At 44.1% G+C, this 27,824-nt stretch overlaps 1 protein-coding gene across 1 annotated transcript in view; it reads right to left on the bottom strand.

Moving 5' to 3' along the window:
* The window catches only part of ADGRL3 (adhesion G protein-coupled receptor L3), a 529,084-nt gene extending 501,463 nt beyond the window's left edge, over nt 1–27,621 (bottom strand). The window contains exon 1 of the mRNA XM_074589233.1: nt 26,427–27,621. The gene's annotated coding sequence lies outside the window, so the exon portion shown is untranslated. The remainder of the gene's footprint in view (nt 1–26,426) is intronic.
* Between the last annotated feature and the right edge of the window lie 203 nt (nt 27,622–27,824).

Genomic DNA, 27,824 nt, shown 5'->3' with positions numbered 1-27,824 from the left:
AAGAACAAGTACGGTCGTGTGAGCAAATACGCACAAGGAGGGCATACAGGGTGTGGGGGGAATTTTTTTCTTTTTGGTAAATGCCGTATATAAAATGGGGAGGGTCAAGCACAACTCTTGAAAGAAGGGGTGGGCTGGAAGAAGGGGGGGAAAAAAAAAAGCAGACTGGGCCCTTTTTTCTTTGACGTGGGAATTTTTTCTAAGACTCTTTCTCCTGTAAGAAAAGCAGTGCTGGTATGCAATCAGTCGATAGCTATTCTGACAGCTGAGTCTGAGAGAGAACTAACTAACTAGTAAACTTACTGCAAGATCTAAATCCTCAAAGTATTAATCACTGTGCTGCTCCCTTAAAAGTCGATTTAAAACAGGAAGGAAAGAAGAAATGAAAGAAGATGACAGGAAAGAAAGAGAAGGGCAATGCTGGCCGCAGGACTGCAGCATTGATCCTGCCACGAGGAAGAAGCAAATTCCATTTCCATACATTTTCACCTCTCCTCACGTGAAATGACCTATGCTGTTGCATCTTCATGTTTCAGTGACCTCTTAGAATCATAGAATCATTTAGGTTGGAAACGGTCTCTAAGATCATCAAGTTCAACTCTAAACCTAGCACTGCCAAAACCACCACTAAACCATGTCCCTCAGCACCACATCTACACGTCTTAAATCCCTCCAGGGATGGTGACTCCATCACTCCCCTGGGTAGCCTGTTCCAGTGATCAACAACCCTTTCGGTGAAGAAATTTTTCCTAATATCCTGTCTATACCTCCCCTGGTGCAACTTAAGGCCATTTCCTCTTGTCCTATCGCCTGTTACTAGGGAGAAGAGACTGATCTCCACCTTGCCACACCCTCCTTTAGGTAGCTGTGGAGAGCGATAAGGTCTCCCCTCAGCCTCCTTTTCTCCAGGCTAAACAACCCCAGCTCCCTCAGTTGCTCCTCATGAGACTTGTGCTCCAGACCCCTCACCAGCTTCCTTGCTTTTCTTTGGACACAGCAGAATGAGCTGGGAAAAAATAGCCTTGAAAGCCAATGTATGCAAAAGCAATACCACTTAAAAAAAAAAAAAGAAAGAAAAAGGGCGACATTGCTTTACAATTCACTAAACAACATATTTACTCGCAGGCTGACTACATATGTTGTACTTAGATGTCACAGCAGATTACTTGCTAATTACACTAGGAAAAACCCAAGTAATTACTGCAGACTCTTTCCTCTGGTTCAGAGGAGGTTGGAGCCAGACATTTACATGACAAATAATCACGCCTACAACTAGTGGTGGCTGTTTTGAGCTGTTCAAAAAAGGACCCCTCGCCTTTGGACACGTGTCATTAAGCAATCCTTCCCCCCCCCCCCCCCCCCCCCAAACATGCTAAAAACTGTAGGTGGACCAGAAATGCATACACTGAAAAAAATGAAGTGCTCCCGCTGCTAAGGGGGGAGCCTGCTCAGCTCTGGCCAATGGAACAAAAAAAAAAAAAAAAAAAAAAAAAAAAAATCAAATTTTTTCCTAACATTTTATCTGATCTTTCAGGCTGATAAAAACTTCTTTTCTGCTACTGAATGAAGGAAATCATATTACCAGAGCTGATATTCATCAGAAATGTTTTGAACTGAATATGTGAACTGCTTTTAAGTGAGTTTAAATCGATAACTCCACTACTGTGGTTAGTTTTATTGAATTGTACATTGGAATAATATCATTTCAATTATGTTATGATGAGAGTATTACCCTCCGCTATGAGCTGTATTTATTCAGCTGGAAGGTGAGATGTACTACTTCTTCATTTGACAAATCAGACACACCGTTGCTTTTAATGCTGTTTTATGGAATGATTACTGAGGGTTTACACGGCTACGCATGCACCACGCTCTTCCTTTGAAAGGTCAACCCCTTGAAAAGCCTTTGTCTTTGATAGCGTTTCTTCTTCCTTTCAGAAATAAAGCACCGGAGAGAAATTCAAACGCAATCATATAAACCCACCCAAAACAACGTATGTTAAGTGCCTAGGATCGCTCATGGCTCTTTCCACAGATCCAAGCAGGGGTTTGGATGCAAGGGAAGAATGGTGGGGTGTGTGTGTGGGGGGGTGGTTATGCGTACAAGCATTATTTAAAAAAGCAAAATGATAGCTAAATCTTTATCATTTCTCCCTGGTGAAAATGCAAGAGGGGAGCACCCTGTCATTGAAATTTTGATACCTGTAAACATTCAGCTTTAAAGTGGGATAGAAAAAAAAATGTGGATCGAAGGGTCAATTCCATATTTTCTCCCAGAAGATTTTAATTTTTAAAGCATCATTTCATAGCTGCATATACATGACACTTGTCTTTTTTTTTTATCTCCTGTTTTTTGTCTCCTGTTTATCCAAAATAGAGCTTAAAACCACAAAGAAGCTCTACCAGAAAGAACTCATCACCCTAATACAGCACTTATCAGCCATGAATTCCAGAGCACTTGACAAAGGTGATCAGAATCATTAACCCCATTTCAAACGCGTTTAGATGCAATGAGGAAACCGAAACCAGAAAGAAATGACCCGCGCACACAAGCCAGGAATAGGATCCTGCTCTCCTATCCAGCCCTGGGAACACCCCAAACTCATTTCATATTATAACATTATGAAAGTTATCATAGATGCGGTGTACAGAAGGCTCCTTTTTTCTCCAAGCACCAAAACTGCAAACTCTAAACCTCCGTTCCTGAAATGCTTATGATGAAGTAACTTCCCCCCCCACCACCCCTTTGGTGTATCAAAAAGCAGAGCCACTGAGTTCTCTCTAATTTCACTAATGGTCACAGAAATCATCAGTCTTCAGTTACCCTGGCAGCATTAAAAAGGACTATTTTCCTTTACGTGGATAAAATGCTACTGAATAGAGATCCCCACAATAACTGATAATCAGTTTTTAAGTCCCACATTAGTTAATGCTGTTCTCTTTCCATTGACTTGGGATGATGCTGATTTTTCACCAGCATGAGAGAAAAAGTCTCCTTCCTTGGAGATATCCAGGTTTCATTACTTTCTCTGTACCTGGGTCCCTCTGTATATCCCTGACCTCTGATAAATGCACTGCCTCTTGCTTCCTCCTATGTTCACATACAGCCCCATTCACATAAACCCTCACTTCTGCAAATAGGAGCATAAAGCCAACGTACATCTGTTCTTTAAATTAATCTGAAGTGGGACTCTTAAGGGCCCAGAACGTCACCTGCTTCAGCTAGGTCTCCTCTACTCACAAACTACCATTCCCAGAGACATCCAGGTCCACATACGCTGCTGCTGCGGTCTAGCCAAGAAACTATTACCACTTTGCAGCCTTCAATTTAAGAGCATCAGCGTGCGACAATTAGATATCTTAAATTCTGTTAGGCAACAACACTTGTAAGTTAACTAGCAGAACACATACCAATAATTTATACGTAATTTTTCTATCAGCAATTAATCCGCTAGACTTCACGTCTTGATCATCATACTTGTGGGTTTCACTTTTCGGGGAAAAAAAACCCCAAACCTCAAAGCATTACAGATATGCAGAAAAGCGCCAAGTTACACCACTACCTATAATTTCATTCTCCTTGCTGCCAAGCTGAGCCCGGGTCTTTTGCTACGTGTACAAATGCTAATTACAGCTCAACACTAATGCTAATCCTGACATCTGCTAATTAAAAGATCACATCTTCTGCAGAGTCAGCAGTGCTATTCAAATGAAAACATTAATCAGTTTAAAATTAAAAAAAAAAATAATCAATCAACAAAGCAGGAATTTTAGTCCTTGGTTCAATTACTATCAAAGTGCAAACTCTCAGTACTCAAGAGCAAGTGTCAGTACGTTCTCCGAGAATGCGTGATACCCAGTAAAAAGGGAATTTTCCAGCACTGTGCGATTTCTCTGTTCTCAGTAATTGGCCACTTTCTCTCCTATTTCTTCTTTAATCCTTGCCTCCCTATAATCACAGCACCTCTGAAACTCGAGACCAGTCCTAACCAAGGGTAAAACCAAGGCAAGCATATTAACCTATGAGTGTACATTTAAATAGCTAAGGTGTCCCACCTAAGCTTAATAGGGCCACTCTTTTCTACACCTAACACATGCACCTACAGGATCAGGGCCCTCATGGGCAATTAGAGCCCATTTACATCCTTTACTACCAACACCTCTCCAAGAGAACAGGAAGATCTGCTTCCCATTTCAGCACACACAGTAGGCAGGTAAGAAGGATCAAAAGCGGGATGCAAACCTAGAGCAAAAAGCATCCACCCCATGAATTAAATATTGAGATCATAAAACCCCACCAAATACCCTGCACATGCCTGGACCTAATACAAAGGGCTCCCTGATTAACCCATTCCTACCCCAGCCCTGTTGCTGTACATTTTGTCCCCAGTCCTTGTTTTTCCTTCAAAGGATTTCCCACTGTCTAGCACCTCCATCCATTCATCCTGGAAGAGCCCTCCCTCACAGCAGCTTCCCTCTCTCCATGAAAGGCCACTTTCAGACCACTTCCCAGACCCTGCTTGCCAGTTGCTTCTCCAATTAATTTCTTCAGCACTTGGAAACCATGGTACATGTGCTCCGCAGATCAAGTCGCTCTGAATAGACAAGGACTCTCTTGAATTTGGGGGTCTTCTACACCTATTTCTGGAAAGGCGGGTGCTGCACAAGTAGGTGTTTCTATTTGGTCTGCAGCTTTGTCTTTCTCCCTGGTCATTTTTGGCCCCCAGACACTAACACCTTGGGTTAGGTTTTCAACATTTCGTGTTGAATTTTGGATGGGGATTCTGTAAGCTGTTCCATTCTGGTGAAATGCATTTACATTTATGGGTGAAGGAGGAGATGGAAGTGTTGAAGTAGCTCTGTCTTTACCCAGCCTTCACTGCAGAGATGTCGTGAAGGTGGGTCAGGAACTCCTGGAAGTCCACCCAAGTTCCAAAAGCACCAAACTCAGATACTCTTGTGAGAAAGTCAACTCTGACCAGGGCCAAGTCCCACCACAAGACATCCAGAGAGTCAGCATGTGCCCCATGCAGTTTTTTGGCACTTCCTGATCTTTACCAGAAATAGGATTATTGAGTTATCAGAGAATCAGACAGACTACTCCAGTTTCCAAGGAAATGAGAAGAAACTGTTAGTAATTGGATAATTTGAGTAGACAAAGAGAAGATGCAACGCAACGGCATCACAACAGCAACAGCCTCCTATGGAGCCACCTTCTAAAACTCATGTTTCCTATGTGCCAGAAGGATGGCTCTTGGTAAACATGAGGCACAGGAGGTCACCTCAAAAAAAAATAATAAAAAATTAGCTTGTCTTATTGGGGCAATACTCCTACAACCTTCCAAAAGAAAGAAACAAGGCCAGCAAAATGAAAAAGCCCATGAGCAACAGCAGCTTCCACGACAGCATTGAACCAGCAGCTAAATAAGGCTCCTCACTCATTTAGCATGCTACCATTTAAGATTTGTTTAAAATAGTCTGCGTTTATTGTTTAGCTGTAGCATAAAAGAAAAAAAAAAAAGAACTCTTTGTATTTGTTATCCCAGTTAATATTTTTATTTATAAGGTAACAAGAAATCAAGTTTATTGCCTTTTTAACAATGCTAATATGAAAATGCTCTTTTTATGTAAGGTGCCAAGGTTTTTTTCTTTCCCCTTCTCAGCTACATCCCCTGCAATTGCCATCTTACTTGCACTTTAAAATTTTTACTCTGGGGAAGTCTTGCACTGTAATATATCTCTGACTAATAAAACACTGCGGCCAGTAATAAATTAGTCATGTTGATAAAAGGTCTAACAAAGTTACCAGTATTGTTCTGTAACGCACAAGCAATATTACCAAGTCTGATTTAAATAGAATAGGCAATTCAATCAAGCAAAAAATGTGACAGAGCCTTCTAAGTGCAAAAGAATCTTAAATCATTAATGAAACTAAGAATTTAATGTATGCAAATTAAATTATATATGCATATTTCAATGGGCTAAAAGTTTATGTGCATACTTTACTCAGGAATCTGTCTTGTGATATGATTAGAAAGAAATGGTGACAATTCAGATTTTTTATTACTTTGGACTGCAAATCATTCATATAATTTATGTTCACTTAAAAAGGTACAAAAATCCATCAATTAAAGCCAGACTTCAGGTGGTATAAATAGACGGCAGCCCTGCTGAAGGTGCTATAAGGACTGTCGCAATACATCATTTGACAATCAGGTCTCACTAGTCTCCGCTTGTAAAAGAAACCAAACCAAACAAAAACACAACGCTACCAAAACTGAGGTTATGAAAACCTGGGCACCAACTTCCACAGAATTTGAAGAAAAATAATTTGAGGTATCTCCTCCTCTCGTAATCAAATTCAGCAACAGATTCAAAAGTTACCAGGGCACGATGCGGGGCACACCAACCCAAACAACCCTTAAATAAGCTTTCTTCCGTAGCAAAACAGTTTTTAAGGGTGGTATATACGGGAATATATAATAAAATACTAATCTTACTGACTGTGGTCTAAAAAAAAAAATAAATAATAACGGTACAATCCAATATGATGTTTTGTGGCTACTAAACATCTCTTAAAAAATTAGTATGTTGAAGCTTTTCCCCTTTTTAGTAAATCGGGCCAAAGAAATATCCCCACAACCAAATGTCAAGGTTTTTTTGACTTCTGAAGTCAAACTCAGTATTTCCGGCCATTCACTGGGAAGACAGGAAAATCCAGGCAGTCAATGGGCCCTTTAGGAAACTATTATTTTTGCTTTTGCCCAACACAGAGAATTGGTCTGTTCTATTGATAAAAATACACACGTTGCCACAGTGAGGGCATCCATTGAAGCTCAGGGCAGTAAATGAGAAACATCATTTTTCCAGTTTGAGGTAGAATTGACTAATTTACTACCTACTCCTTTTTTATTATTATTCTTTTTTTTTTTTCCCTTTTGTTTTTTCCCCTGTCTTCCCCCCCCCCCCCCCAACAGATTAACAACACTCCCAATGAAGAAATCACAGCAAAGGGACACGTACCAAAGCACACGTTCCCAACGTGCGGCGCCACCTCCAGCTGACGCAGAAAAGGTGCCCACGGAACCGAAACCCACCAGCTTCCCCAGCTGCGCTGCACCAGCCACTTCTGCCAAGATGCTGAGCCCTCCCCATCCGAGGTGGAAATGTGCTGTAGGCTCAAACCCAGCGAAGCCTACACTCAACTGCAAGGGAGGATTTAAGCCCTATTAGTGCATCTGCATAAATGCTTTGTTGAATTAAGACTCTGCCCATTTACACCTCTTCCTGTTATCATTTCTCTCTGGGCAATCACTAAATCACATAGGATCTAATGACCTAATTAAAACATTTCTTAATGCTCACAGCATTTGTGATGCCAGCTTTCAACACAACTAATGTCAAATGAAGGTTAGTAAATGGTAATTATCATACTCCTTTTAAGATTTTGTTTTTAAACAGAAGAGTGAAAATATAAAGAATAAATCACTGCAAGAAAACAGCAAGCACATATGCCATTCCTGAGCAGCGTTAAACACTATTCACCAGAATACATAAGCTATGAAGGCCAAATATTAAAAACATTCAAGGTATTCTAGCAGTATGATCTTAGAGACTGCACATACTCAGAATTTCATCTTTAAAAAAAGAGCCACCTATAGAAAAAGCTGCCAAAATACTACCTTACCAATCTATAGAAGACTGATGTCTTGCTAAGATACAATTATTGAAATGTATCCTCTAACTTTTCATCGTTCTGTAAACAAACTTGTTCTTTGCTACAACCGTCCTTTCACATACGTATGCCAACCTTTCCCCATTTTTATTAATGAAGCTTCAAATTACATACTTCCTAAAAAAAACAAACAAAAAAAAACCAACAATGAAACCTTTAAAGAAACAATAATTAAAAAAAAAATCAACACAGAAGTCAGAGAAGCTTCATGAACAGTTTGTATTAACAGCTGCTGGAAAACCAGAGGGAACACGAGCCTACATGAAAATAATATTTAAGATTCTCGCGACAAGAGACTAGCAGATTCGCAGAAATACAGAATGACGATCGGAAAGAAGCCAGTGCTTGGACTTATCTATTCAAGTGTGTCCTTCAGCAGGAAAGGCTGATCATAACGCAACGCCTCGATGCTATTCAGGCTCAATCAGTTCTTTCTTACAGAGGCAGATGCTAGAGCTGTATTGACCAGAGCCCCTAGTGTACCACAAGCTCTAACCAGAAACCTAGCTTTCTCCAACAAAAGGAGGATTTGTTCAGATTTCAAATTGGCAAATATTAGGAAAATTATTGAAAAGAAGATTCAACTAAGATATCATTAAAATACCACGTTTAAATCCCTTGGACCTTGGCTCTGTCTGCAGGTGCTGCCCTGGAAAGGAACAGAGACAGATTTTGAACTCACACTTAGGAGCTTTACAAAGTTATAGCCTTCACGTTGCCCAAAGAGGTTTTTTTTATGCAAATTAATTTTATTCAAAATGAACGCGCGTGTCTTCACGAGCTCAAGAAATTTTCAGGAGGAGGTCTGCGCAAAAGCACTTCACTCAGACACTGTAAGGGATAATGCTGACCTGAAAGCAAGTAAAGATGTTTGAGGCACTGATAAACACCCAGCAGCTGGAGCAAATCAACAAGACTATGCTGTAAACAGACACGAACCAATTGTAAAAAACGCCCTAAATCTGAGAGAGATCACTGGAATGAAACATGCGCACAGTTTCATCATCAATGCACGTGCTTCGTTACCAATGACTTGAAGAAAAATTACCAAGTCCACAGGCTATCGAGTAACCCTGAAGAGAACATTCTCAGTCCCCTGAATCACAATTGGTCATCTCCAGCAAAGGTGGCTAAAATTTTCAAGTTATATTATCCCCTTTTCTCTTATTTTGAGGCAATGAGTCACACAGAGTCTTTTATTGGATCTAACCCCACACAGCTTCCCTTCGATTTTTTAATTTAATCTGACAATTATGACTGTAAAGCACAAATTGAATTTTTAAGCCAGACCGAAGTAACCACTCAGCAACATCTGCTTTGATTTCATTGTTCATTTAAAACTTATTCAGAACAATAGAAGTTTTAAATGCTCCTTCATCATTAGCTGACATTCTGTATTTAAATACCTCTATAAACTCTCCTTTTATTTAACGTAACATACGCCGTTTTACATCAAGACTAAAGAAAACAGAAATCTTCCCTTAATCCTCTAATGAGGGCAAAATCATCCAAACAATGGCATCGCAGAAATGATACCAGCTGTTAAAAAGAAAAAAAACAAACAAACAACCCAGCCACCTGTGTGTTACTCCTATAGTACAGTCCTAAAAAATCCCCATCTCCATCCAATTCAAAATGAAGGGCTCTTCAAGGATTCAGTCACCTGCTTAAAAAAAAATGTAAAACCAACAGTGCAGAGAAGAAACCAGCACCAAATAATTAGGAACGGGGTGAGTGAATTTAGTGCTACATATCTGCAATATTGATAGATTCGGGCATGCGCTATGCATATACAGCTCTGCTTTTAAGATGCAAGACGCAGTTTGCTCTCCTCTCGCTCTCTGAAGTTCTGTGCAAGTTGTAAAATGAGTTTGTACCATGCTGAGGTTCAATTCTGTCCTGTTTTATTGGAGTATATTAGACACGGTGGGAAGAGAGAGACGAGAAGACACCTTGCTTAGCAAGTCACCATACATATATACACACACCTATAGACCTATAGGTTTCTGTATGTACAAGTTCCAACACACACATATACATGTGTAATATATATGTATTTATGTGTGTGTGTATATATGTATACGTGTGTGTATACACACACATATATATATGATGTTCAGTGTTTCCTAGCGCAAGAGACTTAGTCAACACATTGGGGACTGACCTCCAAGGCACCTACACTTCAAAAAAGCAAAGGTTGGGAGAGCCACCAACACCCCAGAGAAAACCTCATCCACATTTTGAGCAGCTCGGCGCTCCCCACGCTATCCTGCAGCTTGTGCTACTACCACGCAGCTACACAAAAATCAGCTGTAAACCAGCCAGGAAACCAATCCCAGGCGAAAACAGCCCAGCAAGAGCTACAAACCCATCGTAGATTTTAAAATTAGAGCTTCATTTCCCAGCCTGGTTCCCTGTACAGCCACAGAAACAGATGGCAAAAGGAAGGGGGTTTGTTTGAGGGTGGAGAGGAAGCAGCCAAAACTTGCACTGGAACATCTGTCCAAACTGCAGCTCTCAGGAACTCAAGAAAGGAGGATAGAAAAAAAAATATTTTTGTTTTTTGACTCTTAAGAGGATATCTCCATAACCATAGGATGTAGCTTCGTTAGATAAACCCTTAATTTGTCAGGGACCAGGAACTTAGGGCTGCAATCTGGGAAGCTCCTCTCCCACCAACGGGCTCCTACCCGAGGGGATGCCCTCCCACACAAGTCGAGGCAGACACATCTCCCAGTATCTGCCTTTTCAGCGTCTTCACAGACTTTTGCCTTTCGGTCCTTGAAAGAAAAAGGGAAAGTAGAGGTTACTACAAGTTCTTGGGGAAAAAAAGCCATGGACGTACAAAAGCACACGATGGGAGTCCCACTCTCAATGTACAGGACTGCACAAAAACTAACAGGAGGGATCACTCGTATTCCACCACGCTTACATTTATTTTTGCAATATTTAAGGTACATGCCTTACACCGATTCAACTTTTGGCAGTCCTCCTGTGAGTAAGTGAGAGCTCCTTCTGGGCACAAGCTCTGTGAGGACCAGGGGCCATTTCAGTTCCTTCCCATGCACTTCCCACTGGATCAGCTTTGCTGCGCCAGGTACTGGCTTATCACGCAGACTCACATTTAAATTGGAAATGCACTGCAAGCCAAGAACGGTAATTTCCTGGGGTGGGATTCACCTCCTCCATCTTAAGATATCTGCAATGTAAATGTCTCTATCTGAGTTTGTCACCTTAGGCTTACTTTACAGACAGTGGAGAGAAATAAGCTTTTTAGGGTGCAATTCATCTGACCTATTTTAAAGGTCTACATGAGAAGGAAAAGAATCATGCCTCACAGAAGTGCCTGCCTCTTTCCATTAGCTAGAAGGCCAGTTTAACTCATTAGCTTGCATACAGACATCTCTGTTCAGCCAGAAAAACTGAACCTACCTCATCCTTCTCCTTTTAAAAAAAACCAAAAACCCCAAAACCCACCCACAAAACCCCACAAAATCAAAACAAAACCCCACAAAAGCCACGCACGTTAATCCCACAGCAAGAGTGGGGGGCAGAATAAAAGAATACAATTACAAAAAATGTCAATTAGCTAAACAAACACACCAAAACAACCCCTGCTTCCTGTGCGCCACGCTTCTGCACTGCAATTAAGGCTTGCTAATGAGCCTGTTAGCCATCCCAGGCTTATCCGCCAGCAGCCTACAGCGGGAACCAGCCAGCTGACCACCAGACGTGCCCCAGTGGATGCTCTCCGCCAAACCACCGGCAGATGCTGACCACCAGACGTGCCCCAGTGGATGTGGCAGCACCTTGCTCTGCGCAGCTCAGCCCACCCCGGTGACCAGGCAGGGACCAGGAGAGCAGGCAGGCTGCTCACTGGACTGCTTTCCTAGATACTCGACCAGCTCAAATCATTTTCTTTAGTTATTTCAGGGAGAAGAGAAAGAGGCAAACTCACAAGAACGCCATACTCATCAAAAAGCAACCAGCAGAACCTCAATCAATTTGGAGCCAGGGTTAGTTATAAGAAAAAGCTAAGCATTTGTCAGTATAAAAACTACACACAAGTAGGATCCAAGCATCATCCACTATTTCTGCATGAATTAATAAATAAAGAAGTTTTGTATCTTTGTTCCTTTCATACGCAGCATATAACAGGTGTTATTTCTGGAACAGTGACAACTTCTAAAGTATCTCTGAAATTCACAGGCTTTGGCACACCACGATTTTGGTGAAGTCACCGTGCACATGCAACTTCCCGCTGGAGCGTCCAAACATCGTTTTCAATCAGTGGCATACACAGAGCTGCCTAAAGAGAAAAGACGCCAAGCGGTAAAGGTCAGTGCTAAAGGAAGTTCAGCAGATGGATCACGTGGCACGAGGGGATCATGCCGTGCCACGCTCCTCAGCTGACACGCGATACTTCTGCTGCTGGTACCTGCAGGCAATGGCCCTATTAATCACGTGTAAGTCACACGTAACCTGTAAGTTATTACTTATAGGTAAAATAAAATGACAAGACATTGCACTTTTTAAAGAAACTTCTATTTCCCACATATTTTTGCAATATTATAAAACATCACTAAATTACTTCCCAAACGCATCTCAAAATTGAACGAAGAAGATCTTTGTAAGCCTCTTCAAGCAGATTCACTCTTTACTTTTCCAGGAAAACTCTCATCCGAGCGAACGAAATTCAACACTCAGCTCTCAATTAGTGGCTATTTTTAATTAGCTACAAACACTATATCCAAAGACTGTATTGGCAGCAACTGGCCTGAATCAACACACAGTTTTTGAGGAAAACAAACAAAGCGAGCCCACATAAGAAAACTTCTGCTGGCCTTCATCCAAGCACGCAAACTAAGGGACATTTCCATATCACTTCGGAGATTTCAAAGCATTGGCCAAAGCCAAATTAATAAGGGAAAGATGGCTTCTTCTCAGTTTAAAAGTGAAAACTGACTCTTCACTGTACACTTACCTGACAAGAGCAGTATAGACACAAGTAAATCATACCAATACGAAAAACCAGGATTGGCCTGATATCCTAAAATGTAACTAAAATGAGAACTGATAAGCAAGGCGGTGAGAAAAGCAAAAGGGAATGCAAAAAAAAAAAAAAATATCCCCTCCCTTTGTAAGCTCATTGCAGCCAGAAAATGGAGGCAGCCACAAGGCTATCTCCTCATCCTCCTCCACTGGCACACGCCAATATCTTTTTTGCCGTGATGTAACAACAACAGCACCTAGAGGTGAACACAGCAGCGCAAACACTGCAAGGCAACGTCGAGATACGCGACGTGATTACTTTGTGGCTCCCAGCACGTCTTCCCAGATGATGAAGCGTCTTGCCAGCTGCTGAAATCTCGGCACCGAGACCACAGACCTGCCCTAAACAAAGCAGCACTCCTGCTATTATTTTATCTCAGCCTTTTGATGAAAGATGTCCTCTTGCTTAATTTAAATAGTTGCTCCACGTTACAACAGCCTCGGTAAATGCATCATTATTTTTAACGATCATCTTTACATACCCTGGGTGTCTGACGTAATGAATCTGCAAACGGGAAGTGGAGAAACTGTAAGAAAACAGAGTAGGCGTCCAGCTGGGGAAAAGGCTGGGGTAGCCAGGCGTCAGCCCCCGCTTTGCTGGAAGGGAAGACACTTGTCGGGGCACAAAGGGATCCTTCATTTCTCCCCTCAATCAGCAGAAAATTAGCAAGGAGGCTGGAAACTTAACATAATGGCACAGCCACCTTTGAACCTTATTACTGCACACAAACGCACACGAGTCTAACTGCATAGTTGTGATCAGTCCCTTACTCTGTAAGATGCCAAAAATTAGGCGTGGTAGGCAAAATTAGGCAAAAATTCAACAGGAGTAGAAAGTAAGCAACATTTCCAAGTGGAAAAATTAGGATGAGCTGCAGCAGGACACCTTGAGCTGCCTCCAGCGTGGGCGCTATCCCCTTCTCATAGCTTTGGTCTAACATCTGTCCGGGTGGGTTCCCTCGAGTCCTACGGTTATGTTATAAGGAGGAACTTTCCCTTCCTTGTGGCATTTGCATAGCATTATTTTTTGCCACTGAGAATACCGGTACGTGTGGGACCTTTAGCAGAAACTGCAGTCTTAAAGCCCACACAACTGCACAAAGTCCTCAAGTTCTGCGTGGGCGACTTCCAGACAGGGAAACGGGACCATAAAATACCTCTTGGTACAGGAGCAGCACTGCTTCCACGCACCTTTGCCAAGGGCCACCACACCTCTCATGAAGGGAAGCATCAGTGGTGCCTTCACAGCGTGCACCAACCCAACCAGCACACCCAGCATGTGCGGCGAGGATTTTTTTTTTTTCAATTAAAACCATTGGCTTATCTTTAGGAGCAACAGAATGCTAGCAAAAAATCCTTCCTCCCTTTTTAAACAGCCACCCTAGAAATTTATCTGTGATGGATTTCTCTTCTCGTTTTAGAGTCCCATTAAGAGTCCAAAATTAGGTGAAATGCTACAGCTCTGCAGCATTTACATACAAAAAAAAAAGAAAAAAATTATACCAAGTTACCATTCCCAGTTCAGAAATAAATTACTAGACTCCGGTCAGAAACCACTACGCATGGAGTTACTTAGACCAAGTTGCTTCTAAAGAAGAGTAGATGTCAAGTAGACTTCAGTCCAGTGAATTTTCCGTCTTCGTTTTCCTGACTGACTTCTACTTTAAGCAGATCATAACAAGACCATTACTTTTTCTAGCAGGCTGTACTTCCATGCACTAGTTTCATCCGCGGAAAGGACCACTTTTAAATGTTTGTCTGTCTTTTTTTTTTTTTTTAAGGCTGGATTATAACCTAGCTTCTATGCGGGTACCCAGATGAGACGTGGCCCGTCTGAGCACCTCACTGAGCTCATGCCAGAGCCGAGAACATCCGTCATCCCTGCGCAACTAACGAAGCCGTTATAAACATGGCTGTCCTTGCCCCTACCCTTCCCCGCTGCCCACCACCATCCCCCAGAGGGATGATTTCATGGCAGGCAGCTTCACCACCCTCAGCACCAAACCAGCCCTGGGGACACCATCTAGGATGCTCAAGAGAATCATGTTTGCTGGTCTTTGACCCATGGCTCTGGGCTTGCTGTCTCTGCTACGAAGACGACTCGAATCCAGCTGCAGATCTAAGTATGGAAGAACTCCTTAAAATATGCCTGTAAGCTACATGTTTACAGGTTGTATTCCCCAGTATACCACACAGGCAAATCACCTCACAAGCAGAAATTATCCCTCAAGCTCAGGTAAGCATCAAGGCAAAAACAGACAGGGCTGCTAGACATATGAATTCCTGTACATCCAGCCTCGCAAACCTGCGTTTGGCATCTGGTGGGATTAGCTGTGCACCAGGACAGAAAAACGTCTCCATAACTAAAAGTTATCAAAAAGTCCTGAGAGCTGTACAGCTTTTCAGAAAAACAACCACATTAACCAAAAAGCGGGGAAGATGAGCAGCTGGAACATCAAACGCTGAAGGACAACTAAATTGGCACCTCGGCATATCATTAAGGCATGGAGCTCAAATCTTTTCCTGACTCCTGTAAGGGAAGGTTTTGGTTTTACCTCTAGAAGGAGAAATCACTTAATCACCATCTAACCTGATGTAAAGCCAGCTGCTGTACAATGCAGGGGAGCAGCGGGGCAGGTGGGGATTGATCAAAACGCAGTTTTACAGCAGAGGCACTCTGGGACTCCTTTCATTCAAAAGCAAACTTTCTATACAAAAAAGGCCCTTTTGCAGAGGAAGACTAAGCTGCTCAGAAAATTCCTGTCTCTCGCCTTCAGAGATCACCACAGTACATTGAAAAAAAAATAAATAATTAAAAAATTACATTTTCAGGCATTCACGTTCCTTCTCAGCTTCATCTTGGGAAAAGCAAGGCGTGTGTCAACAGCCGAAAATCCTGTGCAGTCCACACATTCAATGAAGTCTTATCCCTGTGAGCTGCATGGAAAACTATAATGAAGTTGACTGTTTTGCTGGAATAACAGATATATACAATTGCATCTCCGATAACGCTTCAAAACTGTAAGTCCCATTTTGGGTACATTTTTCACTGGTGGAATGTCTCACCGTAGCTATACATAATAAGAAAGCACTGTGCTTCCAATGAAAAAAACCAAGGAAGATGAGAATATTTACCTACATTTCACATTTTCTCATTGCTGGACACAACACAACGCGAACACCCTCTGGTGAAGCCTGCCTTCCTTATGCGTGGACTGGCCTCCTTCCCTTCGTCTCACTGATTTGATGGGACTATTATAAACCAAAGAACAGCTTAAGCACATCAGCACTGACCCAAAGAGTCAACTACCATGCTTCTCTGGTTTGTTGTTTGCAGATTTTTGCTTGTGGGTTTGTTTGGGTTTATTTCCACAAAATATGAAAAAAACTTCTTTACAGTGATGGTGACAGAGCACTGGAACAGGCTGCCCAGGGAGGTTGTGGGGTCCCCTTCTCTGGAGACTTTCAAGACCCGCCTGGATGCAGTCCTGAGTGATGTGCTCTAGGCAATCCTGCTTTAGCAGGGGAGTTGGACTAGATGATCTCTAGAGGTCCCGTCCAACTCTGAAAAATTCCGTGAAATTCTGTGAAAATGAAAAAATTAAAATATAAGCATCTTAAAAGCTCTAGCTAAATGATAAGGTTACTGATACAGAGGTAGGTATGTATGTGCGTCACTTGGTATACCAAACAATATGCCAATAGGGAGGTCACAAAGTGTGCAAAGCCTGACCCAAAAATAACTCTTAGCAGAATCGGGGCCTGATTATGCAACATACGATAACTTCCCTACATCTACATCCTATTCTCACCCCTGTGCGCTTCTGCTGTCTTCTCTCCCTGATCACATTGCAACTCCCTCCACCAAAAAAAAAAAAAAAGCCCAAACCCCCAAACACGTTGCACAGCTATCTCACTGTCACATCTATTATTCAAGAAAGGTCTCATTGAATAAATGTCTGTTCAGAGGCTCTAAACAAATTTCATTTCTGAACACCACTGTCTGCAGCCCAGCGGGCCATTTCACCAAGATAAGATCACACATTTAATCAAACGCTTCAAAAAAGAAATACACACCGAGTTTGCTTAATAACGTCAAATAATAAAAGTGCAGCACTGGCAGCATACTAATTTTTAGTGCTCTTTCTTCTTTGAGGGTTGTCTCAATAGTCAAGGTCAACCGTACATGGGATTTCTTCTAATTAGGGTTTCTGGTAAAGGCTAGACCTGCTTACTCTCAACACTTAGCCATGGTTTTCCCTAAAATGAAGACATCTCTCTTTCATTTTAAATTAAATCATTGCACTATCCCACCCAACTGTGACAGACAAAACTGCATAACTCTGCTCATTCAATAGAGAACGTAAGTGAAAGACAACAAAAAAATGCATCTTTGTGGTCAACGAGTAACCATCCACACAAATGTCTATGGTATAAAAGGAAAAGTGATTTACAGGGAAAAAACCAAACAATGCGATTATCTGCTTGGTGTTTGACTACAGCTCCTACTGCAGCCCAGCAGAGACATATTTGAGTTAGAAATCAGGAGTGGACTTGGCACCCCTAGGTCAACAAACTCTTTGCCATTTATTTTATTGCAGTAATAAGAGGAGGAACCAGCTCAAAGACACAGCATGACATTACTCCTACTGCAAAATACATCTGTATCACTACAAAACAGACTTCTATGATATTCTTCACTAACTTGCCTATTACTTTGTCTACTAATTTTTATTTATTTAAGTCACCAGCTTTACCTCAATGACTACTGCTGGAATAGGCTTTGCCCCCCAATTACATGAACTTGGGAGGAACCCTGGACCCTCGCTGTGCTCAAGTCCAGAGATTGAAAAGGGTCAAACAAAAGCTGGCATCCTCACCCTCACAGCCCGGCCCATGGGTTACGCTTGTCTGCCCTTCGCTCGCATGGGATGAGGGAGCGATCAAGCGTAAAGACATTGGAGAAGACAACCCCCCATCTGCTGTTCCCAAAGCTGGAGAAGACAAACAGCAAGGCAGCTCTTAAGATATATTCCCCACCCTATCCCATTCTCCCTGCCGCAAACATCCCCGCCGACACAGCAGTGGTCCAGATTCTCCCCTTGAATGGGAAAATTACAACTTCTTAGTTTAAGCTGGCGTAGACAACTGGTTGGGTCTACTGGCCAACATCTTTCTACTGGTGCTTGAGTTTTACCCAACTTCTCAGCCCCACTGCGAACACAGAGCTGCTCAGGTGGGAATACCCTCACATACTCCGTGATGTGCGCTGGTATTTCTCGTCAAAACAAGGATACTCATACAGGTATAATTCCCTTGTTGTATTTTAGCCTTCCTCTGGAAAATCAGTGATGTTATACGGAGAAGTGTTCCCCACTCCTGCAATCGAAATGCATCGCACAGACTTTAGAAAGACTCATTGCAAATTGGTGACCTACTTAAGGAGATCTATAAAGTGCATTACGATTGTAATTGCGGATCGCTTGTCAAAAGGTCACAAGTTATCACTCTATGCAGCGTAATCGCTATATTTCGAATACCTATCAGGATGAATTTTGCAGAAGGAGACATGCATCATTTTGGAGTCGTACCAAATAAAGCAGCAATTGTAATATTACTGTCCTTCTTTAAAAAAAAAAAAAAGAAATAAAGGAAAAGAAAGGGGAAAAGAGACACACAACCACTCCACACACCTGCATCCATTAAAGATAATCCAAAATAACGTTTTCTTAAAGAAGTCTGTACTGTGAGAGATGCAAGTGCAATAGTCACGTCATAATTTATCTGAGAAGGAAGCAGGGTATATACACCACATTTCCAAATGATTAAAGGCCTCGATTGCAATATCCTAGATCCAAAGGAGCAACATTCTAGATCATACAGGCAGTTCCAAGGAGGTTGTGCTGTGGTGCGATGCCCAATATAGCAATCTGTGGTGTACTGGAAACAAGGACGGCTGTTCTCTGGATAAGCCATCTCCTACAGGATTATAGACCAGTTTTGCGTACCTCCAGATAGCCTTAACATAAAAAGTCATTCACAGCAGAATCCAAAAGCCTTTTCTTTCTTCGGGAAAAAAGGGAGTGAAAAAAAACAACCCCCGAATGAAAAGATGCAAAACAATACACGAACGAAAAGTGGCAAATAAGGATTCATATTACACGGCAGATATTTCTGGGTACAAAACCTGCAGCGTACATCTTGCTGACAAAAACCAAACCACCAAACAACAAAAACTTGTCCCCTTTGAAGTGAGTGATGGGAATTCGCACCATTTCAAAATGACGATGTGTCACTCAGCAACACTCACACGCAAAGGCAGCGTGAAAGAAAGAGTTTAACGTGATCCCTGAAATTCTCCTCAACGCTCTCCAACAGTGAAACCTATTCAAAGGGACAGCTAGGATGGGTGCTTTTTTTTTTTTTTCCTTCCCTTTCCCCCAGCAGTCTTTGGAACAGGAAAAAAAAAAAAGAAAAAAAAAAGAAAGAAAAAAAGAAAGGGGGAAGGGGAGTGGAAGGAGGAAAAAAAAAAAAAGAAAAAACCCAGAGAGCTATTGAAAATCTCCTTACAGGGTCAGCTGTCACTGGAATGCATTTGAGTATTCAGGGTACCCACCCATGCAGAACATCAAAAACTGGGCTTGGGTCCCTCCCCTATTCTCACGAGCTTAAGCCAAGGCTTGGTTTGCGACGGGGCCCTGAATAACAAGGCAAATAGCAAGGCAGCGCAGTGCCTCTGCAGGGCTCGTAAACGGCAAGACCCACCGATCCAACAGAACGAGGGTGTCGCTTCTGCTTAACACTTGCTTCCCTCTTCTCCCAGTGTCCTCCAACACAACACACCGGGCACGTTAAAAAGAAAAGAGTCAACAGCTCGGCAGCCCCCGGTGCTGGGCTCTTTTGAGCTAAATTCGCCATCCAACCTAGATCAGCCCAAAGTTAGCTAGCGCACTTATCTCTAACACGCCCCTACTCCTCGCTTGAAGGAAAATGTTGACATCCCCAAGAAAGCTGCAAACAACATTTCTGCAACGCAGTGACGCTCCTCTTCACTGCACGCTGAGGGCAGTGAAAAAAAATTGTCATGAAGGCAGGCTTGGGATCAGCAACCTCAGAATGGGAACAGGCTGCTACAACAAATAAGCAAGGCCCAGCACCAACTCTGACAAAACGTGTGGTTGCTCAGCATATCTGTAAACGTGGTTGTTTTATTTTGGTGTTGGACTACTAACCAAGCAACTCAGTCAAAATCTTAAAACTGCAGGCCCGTGCACAAGTATTTTGCTGTTATTGTCCACCACTGCGCCTACATCTCAAGAAATCAAAAAAGAATCAGAAAATCAATAGGGAGAGAAGTTTTTCCAGCAACAGAATTAAAACAATCCTATGCATCGGCACCATCGTTTCACAACCAAAACCTATGTATGCACACACACAGACATACAGATGCAGGTACATACGTTTCGGGTATAGGTTCAATTCTTAGATACCTCTTCCTCATTTCCCCAAGTTTGACAAAAAAAAAAAAAAAAATCAGAACTGTGTCTGTTCCCCAAATCATGATATGTATAAGTCTGTGTCTGGATAGAATAAATGAATGCGCTAAGAATGCATCAGGCAGAATGTTTCTAACCCTCTAACTCTAAACAGTGTCCATTCATTCAGCGTCCTCACCTCTGTAATGAGATTCTTGGTTCTTGCAGAGTAGGAAAGGGACTTATTGTAAAAACTCATACACATTGCACGCAATGAACTGTTACAAGTGAATTAGTTGTCGTTGGTATAAAACCACTTAAAGTCTTATCCGAAGGTGCCAGGTTTAGACCAGACCTCTTTTCAGAGCCCAGCTATTCATCACTGGCACCTTTGCACAGGACTTTGCAGTAGGGCGATTCATGATTACATTTTAAAGACCACTTCTACAAAAGCACAGAGAGTCCTATTTCACTTCATTTTAACTTTGCATTGCTGTAAGATGACATTCATGTTGATCCTTTGTATTTATGACATTTCACTTTAAGTTTGAGAAACACACAGCTCCGTCATGAAGTTCAAAATCAATGACCTTACTTGGTATGAATCAATGCAACTGCAATCAAGTCAGTAAAGTTAATAGTAGCAAAGCCAGGATCCAACCTACTCAAAACACCGTGCAAAGTATTTCAAAGGTGTTCCCTGTCAGGTATCCACTGCAATGAATCGCAGCTGTGCTACAGACTGCTGAAGCATTAGGTTTGTAACCACCAAAATAATTCCTACGTAATTACTCACGTCGGCCAAGGTGCTTTAAAAAAAAAAAAAAAAAAAAGTAGTGTGAAGCCATACATCAATGGATCCTCTGTAAAAGTTTATTGCTATTAGGCATTTAAATGAAATATATAACTTCATATTGACTAATTAGGACAGCTTCCAAACACTTCTCTGCTTCCTTCAGAATGGTATCTATTTCACAACCCTTGAAACCGAAAGCTGTCAAGTCCCAAAAGGAAGAGTCTTGATTTTAACTTTCAACTGTTTCCATAAGCATGTTAAAAGTGTGCACAGATTTCAAGTCTTCACCTGCGTACACAGCTTTGTTCAGCCTGAAATGCCACCTCTGGCAAAGACATTACAACACATTTAGTAGAAACATGATGCTGAAGCAGGGGAATGTTTTTGAAAAGCTACCACATCTGAGATCCTGGAGCATCTTTCAAGAAGATACCACATCTGAGATTCTTGAGTACCTTCCCCTCACGGGGAAGCCAACGTAAGCACTCCATAGACTACAGTGGGAACCTCATCACATATAGAGTGATACCTCCCCTGGATGGGAGTGGGCCTGAAGAAGAAGAGATGAAAAGTTTAAAAAGAGGAAGAAAAGAAAAAGAAAAAAAAAAGACAGAAAGAAAGAGGCCATTTAAAAATGGTTCAGTCCTCATTTCTCTGCCAGAGGAAAAGAGAGGTTTCAGGCAGGCTAGGAAATAGTCACACGTTGAGCACTGCTCAGTAAGTAAAACAGTGGTCCAGAACACAATTAAAATGAAGTTTTTATTGCCTGGAAAGACTAGCTATAGCTACAGATGCGTGGTGCAATGACTGATAAATGCATCTGCCTTCCAGGAAAAAAATCAGAAAGCTCTCCAAAAAGACTACTGAAGTAAAAGTTATAGTGTCAAGGTGTCCTTAGAGAAGTTGTCTTAAAAATGAACGCTTAGCTTGCACCCAGGAGACACATGCGTTTTAGACTGCAGGCTGCAGAGATTATCTGGTTAGGAATGTAGAGCAAGAATTCCACCACAAACTTGGACGCTAAAAACAGGCAATGGGATAATGTCTTAGATAGAATCGCATCGCAGCTTTGAGTATGATGGTTTCCTTGCCATTAAAGTAGCCGAGAATTAGAAGTAGATGCTTAAAAGCAAGCTCCTCCTACTTCTACTTCAGCAGCCTGCTCTGGGAGCTTCCAACGCCTGCAGGCACCAGGATGAGATCAGGGAGTGCTGGAGCATCTCAGCTCCTACAAAACGAGGACATATTCACATGTGTCCCAAGCAGGGATTAAAGAGCCTGATATTAAGTGCTGGTGAGGACTGTGACAAAGATTTCTCAAGGCAGACATGACCCTAGGAAACGACACAGTCAGAGGCCAGCATGCCAGACGGCCTTGCCTGGGACACTTAACGTTCCTACAAATACCCTGCGTCAGAGTGGACTGTTACAAATAACACATTTTCTATCTCTCCATCTTATAGACACCTGAAAGCATTGCCTATAGACACAGCAGAGACTGAAGCACGTAAGTACGCTCAAAATGTGGCATCATGGTGCATTTCTAGTATTCACATCCCAGCAGGAGGGCATCTATTGAATGAGAAAGGGACCAGCCGGGAAGAACTGGGTGCCCACATGAACTACAGTAAACATCTCTCCAAAACTTCAATGCTCACCAAGTGCAATCCACCCCAGTAAGCAGCCCATCATGAGAAGTCGCAGGAAAACATTTCTTCATTTTGCAGGGCTGTCCTGGTGTCTCAGTTTTGTCCCAAGCAATACAGCAATATTGTGAAGCCTGGCACTTAGATCATCACCACTCCAAAATAATAATTCTTGAGTTGTTCTTCCAAACCTCTCTTGTGATGTGCAAGAATGCTCTAAGGAGTAAGAAGTTTTACCAAAATCACTCCAATCACAGCATCGGGCTGTTTCCACAACCACCAAGTAACATAATTAAACAAAGGAAAAAAAAAAAGAAAAAAGAAAAAGAAAACTTATTTTAGGCACAAAAAGCCTCGTGCCCATCCTCCATGTTTTAGCTTTTCCCTGATCCATTCTTGCTCCCTGAATTCCATCTCTCTCATCAATCTTCAGCCCATCCTTTATACTGTGTCGCGCATGAAATAGTTTCCTAGTCAATCTACACCAGTCCCAACACTATTAGTATTAAAACCTGTAATAATAAATCACCCGTTCCCAGGACTACTCCATTTACAAAGACTTCACTCTCCCGTGTGCATCTCATTTACTTGTGTTGATGATGCATACGCTCATGCTCTGAATGTGAAATCCCTGATGGCAAGCATCCGGCCCTCCAACCGACGCGTTGACCAAAGCTTAAAGGTTGTGTGTATTCCTCTCCAGTCCTGGCCAATAATTTGGTCCACCTCCCTCTAAATATTTATTATTTATTTATTTATCTATCTTTATAACAGCCCTGCAACACTGGGCAGCCCGCAGACACCCAGCTCACCAGCCAGTCGGCTGGATGCGCATCGCGTGCCTGCATCTTCACCGACAATCCTGCTCGCGTTTCCCTCCCAGCCAAGCAAAGGGCACCGGCTTCGTTTCTGCACCGGCAGGCAGGGTAATTTGTTTTCTGCTGGGGGAGGGGGAAAAAAAAAAAAAAAAAAAAAAAATCTTTTCTGCAATTAACACCAGGATAGGCAAGCCTAGCAGCTCCACCACATCACCCCCAGCAGGGAGGGACGCGGTCCCCATGGCATCCCAACCTGTGGGACACACGGCCGAGCACCGGCTGCGGCAAACAAAGCAGGGGGATCGAGCCGTCAGGCTGAGGCACGAGCTGCTCCACCATCTTCAGAGGGCACCAGGACACCGAAACCCAGCTCCTACTTTCATCAAACAAAACATACGAGAGAGGACTTGCTAGCCTTGAACTTAATAAATACCATTAAAATCTCATTGCCCCACAAAGCAGGACTCAGTGTTTTCACTGTCATCATTCTGCACTGCCATTTAGCTTGCTCTGGAATTAAATGCAAAATTAAACATATCCTCTCCCAACAGCCCACCCCCCCAAAAAAGGGAAAATTCATATTTTATTGAATAATAAAAAGCATACGGAACTCACAGGCCAACATGAGCTGTATAAAAACTTCAGTCCTTTCAGAAACAGACACACCAGAGATCTGTATCCACTTTATCGTTTGCTAGCAGGTAACAAGACAACAGTCACTATAGTAAACCAACCCTAAATAAGGAAAAAGTACTCTTAAGTAGCTGGAACAGGAGCAGCCTGAACGACAACAAGGGGGACTGACTCCTGCCATTTGAGAGCACTTGTTTTACTTTTAGAAAAATATACGACTTTACAGTGGAGCCTAACCTGAAATCTGTCACCCAACATCAGCACAGGTGCACAGATTTTCTCCCTTCCCTGCCTGGTATTCTTAAGTGACAACTGCAGACTTTTTGACAGCAGCCTGTTTTAACCTGCAACACCTGGTTTGCCCCCACAAAAAACTCCGTGGAAGGATTTTTTTCCTAATGAATACCCAGTAGAAGCCTGTTCATATCACGAACCCCTGGAAATGATGATAAATTGCACACGCTACTACTCAACACCGAGCAGGCAGCATTGGCTGCGCTCTTTAAGAGATGGCATTCCACAACAAAAATGGAATTAATTTATTTTTAACTCCAAGAAGGATTTTTTTTTATTATTATTTTTTTGGTCAGCTTTGAAAATCTTGATCCAACGCTCTGGAATAATCAGTGCTATAACACAGAAAGAAATTGCAACTAGCAGACTACCTACCTGCCTTATATCAAGACACAGATGGCATTTTCACCCTTTTATTTATTTTTTTTTTTTTTTTTTTTTTGCATCTCACCCTCCTCCTAAGCAGCTAGCTGCCTGGAACCAGGACTGGGAGAGTGGAAATGCTAATACCTCCTAATGAGTGATCTAAACAGGAAAGCAAATACAAGGGACGGGAATTGTTTTGGCTAAAGCAATGAATGCTACAGTGACAAGCAGACAACAATGAATTGCTTTTGGCCAGACACAAGTTGTTTTAACTACCGGAGAGAAGAATCACACGTCTATCAGGAAAGGGAAAGAAAGAGAGGCTGCTCTCCTACCTCACCATCTCTCCTGCAAAACTAAACATCTGCTTGTCCATAAGGGAAAGGGTGGAAAAACCCCACAACTAAATGCGTTGGAGGGGGCTGCGTTGTTTCTATGGTCAACTCTGGACACAAGGCTACTGATCAGATTCGACCCTTGAAGGCAATCCCCCAGGCACTCAGGGCACATTTCTGGGGCGCTGTACCTACATCTTCATTAGCAATAAAGGGCAGCAGCTCAAGGTAGGCTCCGTAGACCGGGAAACAGGAAAGGGCTGCTCTCTAGCTCATGCCAGGGAGCAATCATCAGACGTACAACCATGTTTCCAAGTTAAACAGTCAAAAGATGATTGCAAGGGGAACGCAAATAAATAATTTAAGCAAGCAAATAAACCGGGAGTTAAAAAAAAAAACAAACAAAGGCATTAAAAAAAAAAAGGCAATTTTCTCCCTCCAGCCCTACATACCGGCCCTCTCGCTCAAAAATCCCTCTGGTGAACGCCAGCCCTACACTGTTAGAGCCGACAAATGCAACCTCACAGGCAGGAGGTGGGAAGCTCTGAACATCTCCAGCAATGCATCTACCTGGTCTGTACGTTTCCCTCTCTGGCTGCAATTGAAAGGGAAGCTTGCACCTACCTGTAACCCAGGGCCGCTGGGCTGGATGCAGACCTCTACCCTACCACCCCACATCCACACACACGCGACCCCCGACGCAGATCCCCAATTCGGCAACATCCCCACCCATGCCCCCTGCCTCCTGCTATCCAGGAAAGCCATTGCCTCTCAAGGCACCCTTCAGCAATTAAACAGAAACACAGAACCACGAAGGGGCGGGCATGAGAATGGGGGGGACACACACATGAAACTCAGGAATTTCTCAGGGTAACACCAGCAAACCCACCAGTCCAACGTGATGCCTTTCACAGAAAAACAGAAGGGAAAGCAAGAACAAAACCTGTCAGGTCTCCTCCATCTACCCACTGCCTTCACCACCCTAGTTGTCCACCGCCAAACCCGGCTAGAGCCTACAAGGCATTTCCTAACTAGCAGCACACCCTTGTCCCCACTGTCCCCTGCCCCACCACAGCATGCAGACCCAGAGAGATGTCCCCCCCGTTACCTGGAGGATCCAGCCCCCCTGAAGGCAAACTATCCTTATTATGAAATAATTCAATCCAAGCGTGCACCCAGGGCGGCCGGCACCCTTCAGACCGACGCAACCGGGCAAGGGTGCGACTGCTGGCCAAACAAGGGCTGGTGAGCATCCATCCGTTGGGTGGTTAGTTACCTTTAGTCACCTCCGGCTCCTGAGATGCAAGTCCCCATCAGTTCCTCAACAACCTGCAGCCGGGAGCTGCCGCCACAATCCAGCCATTAAAACCACGGGTGGGGGTAGGAAGCAGACCTGGCCCACACTACTAAAGCCCCCAGCCAGCAGGAAAAGGGGGTGATGAGAGGCAGGGAACGTCCCTCAAGGAGGGAAAAAACAATATTTTGGGGAAAAAAAAAAAAAAAGGGAAAAAAATAGGAAGAAGAAAAAGTCTCTCCTTTTCTGCCGTGTTCTTCTGCTACACAGGCTCCCTCTCGGAGGACGGAGGGTGTGTGGGGATGGGGGAGGCGATCGCTTCCTCCTCTCCCCCGTCGTCGCCCACCCCTCTGGACGAGAGCCCCGCTCCGATTTACCTCCTCCAGGTGGGCAACCTCAGAGCAAGGTGATGTCTCCGGAGCCGGCACCACCGGCCAGGCGATTCGTATGCGGCAGAGTCATTGCCTGTGCTGCCGCTGCTGCCGCTGGGGAAGAACAGCCGCTGCCGAAGAGACCACCAAAAAAAAAAAAAAAAAAAAAAAAAAAAAAGGGAGAGAAATCTTCCACCATCCCCCTTTTTCTCTTCCCCCTCCAGCACCAGCCGCTCTTCGCATCCGCTCCCCTGCCCGCGGCCCCTCGCTCCGCCGGGGCTGGGGGACACAAAGGCGCCCGCGCAGAGGGAGGCGGGTGGTCCTCAGCCCCCCGGGCTCCGCCGGCACCCCAGATCCTTCCTCCTCCTCCTCCCGCTGCGGAGACCGCCAGCCCCGGCGCGGCTCGGCGCGGGGGGGCGGGGGGGCGGCTCCGCGGGCGCGGAGGGGGGGCGGCTCGGCGGGCGCGCCCCGCGCGATGCCTAGCGGGCGCGGGGGGGCCCCATGGCCGCGGGCGGGCGGGCGGCCCCGCCGGCACGGCTCGGCTCGGCTCTCGGCACCGCGCACACACACGCGCACCGCGCACGGGGAGGGGGCGGAGGCGCTCCGGGGCGGCGGGACCCGCAGCGCCCGCGTCTCCCGCAGGGCCGGGCCGGGCGCGGGGAGCGGGGCCCGGGGAGGCGGCGGCGGCGGGCGGCGCGGCGTTGCTGCCCTGCCCGGCGGCGGCCGCACGGAGCCGGGCGGGCGGCGAGCCGAGGGGCGGGGGAGCGGCGAGGGCCCGGATCTGGGTTGTGCGGACGCGGGCTCCACCTAGCAGCCGACCGGCACCGCACCGCACCGCCCAGGCTGGCCAGGGGCTCCCGCCGCGCCGCCCCCCCGAGCACTCCGCAGCCCGCCCCCACCACCACCTGCCCCGCAGCCCCCTCCCGGAATGATCCTCCACCTCCCCATTGGCCGCTCTGCCCATTGCTCCCCTCCCGGGCAGCCAATCGCAGCCTGCGTACCGGGCACG

The sequence above is a fragment of the Larus michahellis genome, chromosome 5, assembly GCF_964199755.1.
Source record: "Larus michahellis chromosome 5, bLarMic1.1, whole genome shotgun sequence".
Taxonomy (NCBI): domain Eukaryota; kingdom Metazoa; phylum Chordata; class Aves; order Charadriiformes; family Laridae; genus Larus; species Larus michahellis.
This window is presented reverse-complemented; position numbering and strand designations above follow the sequence as displayed.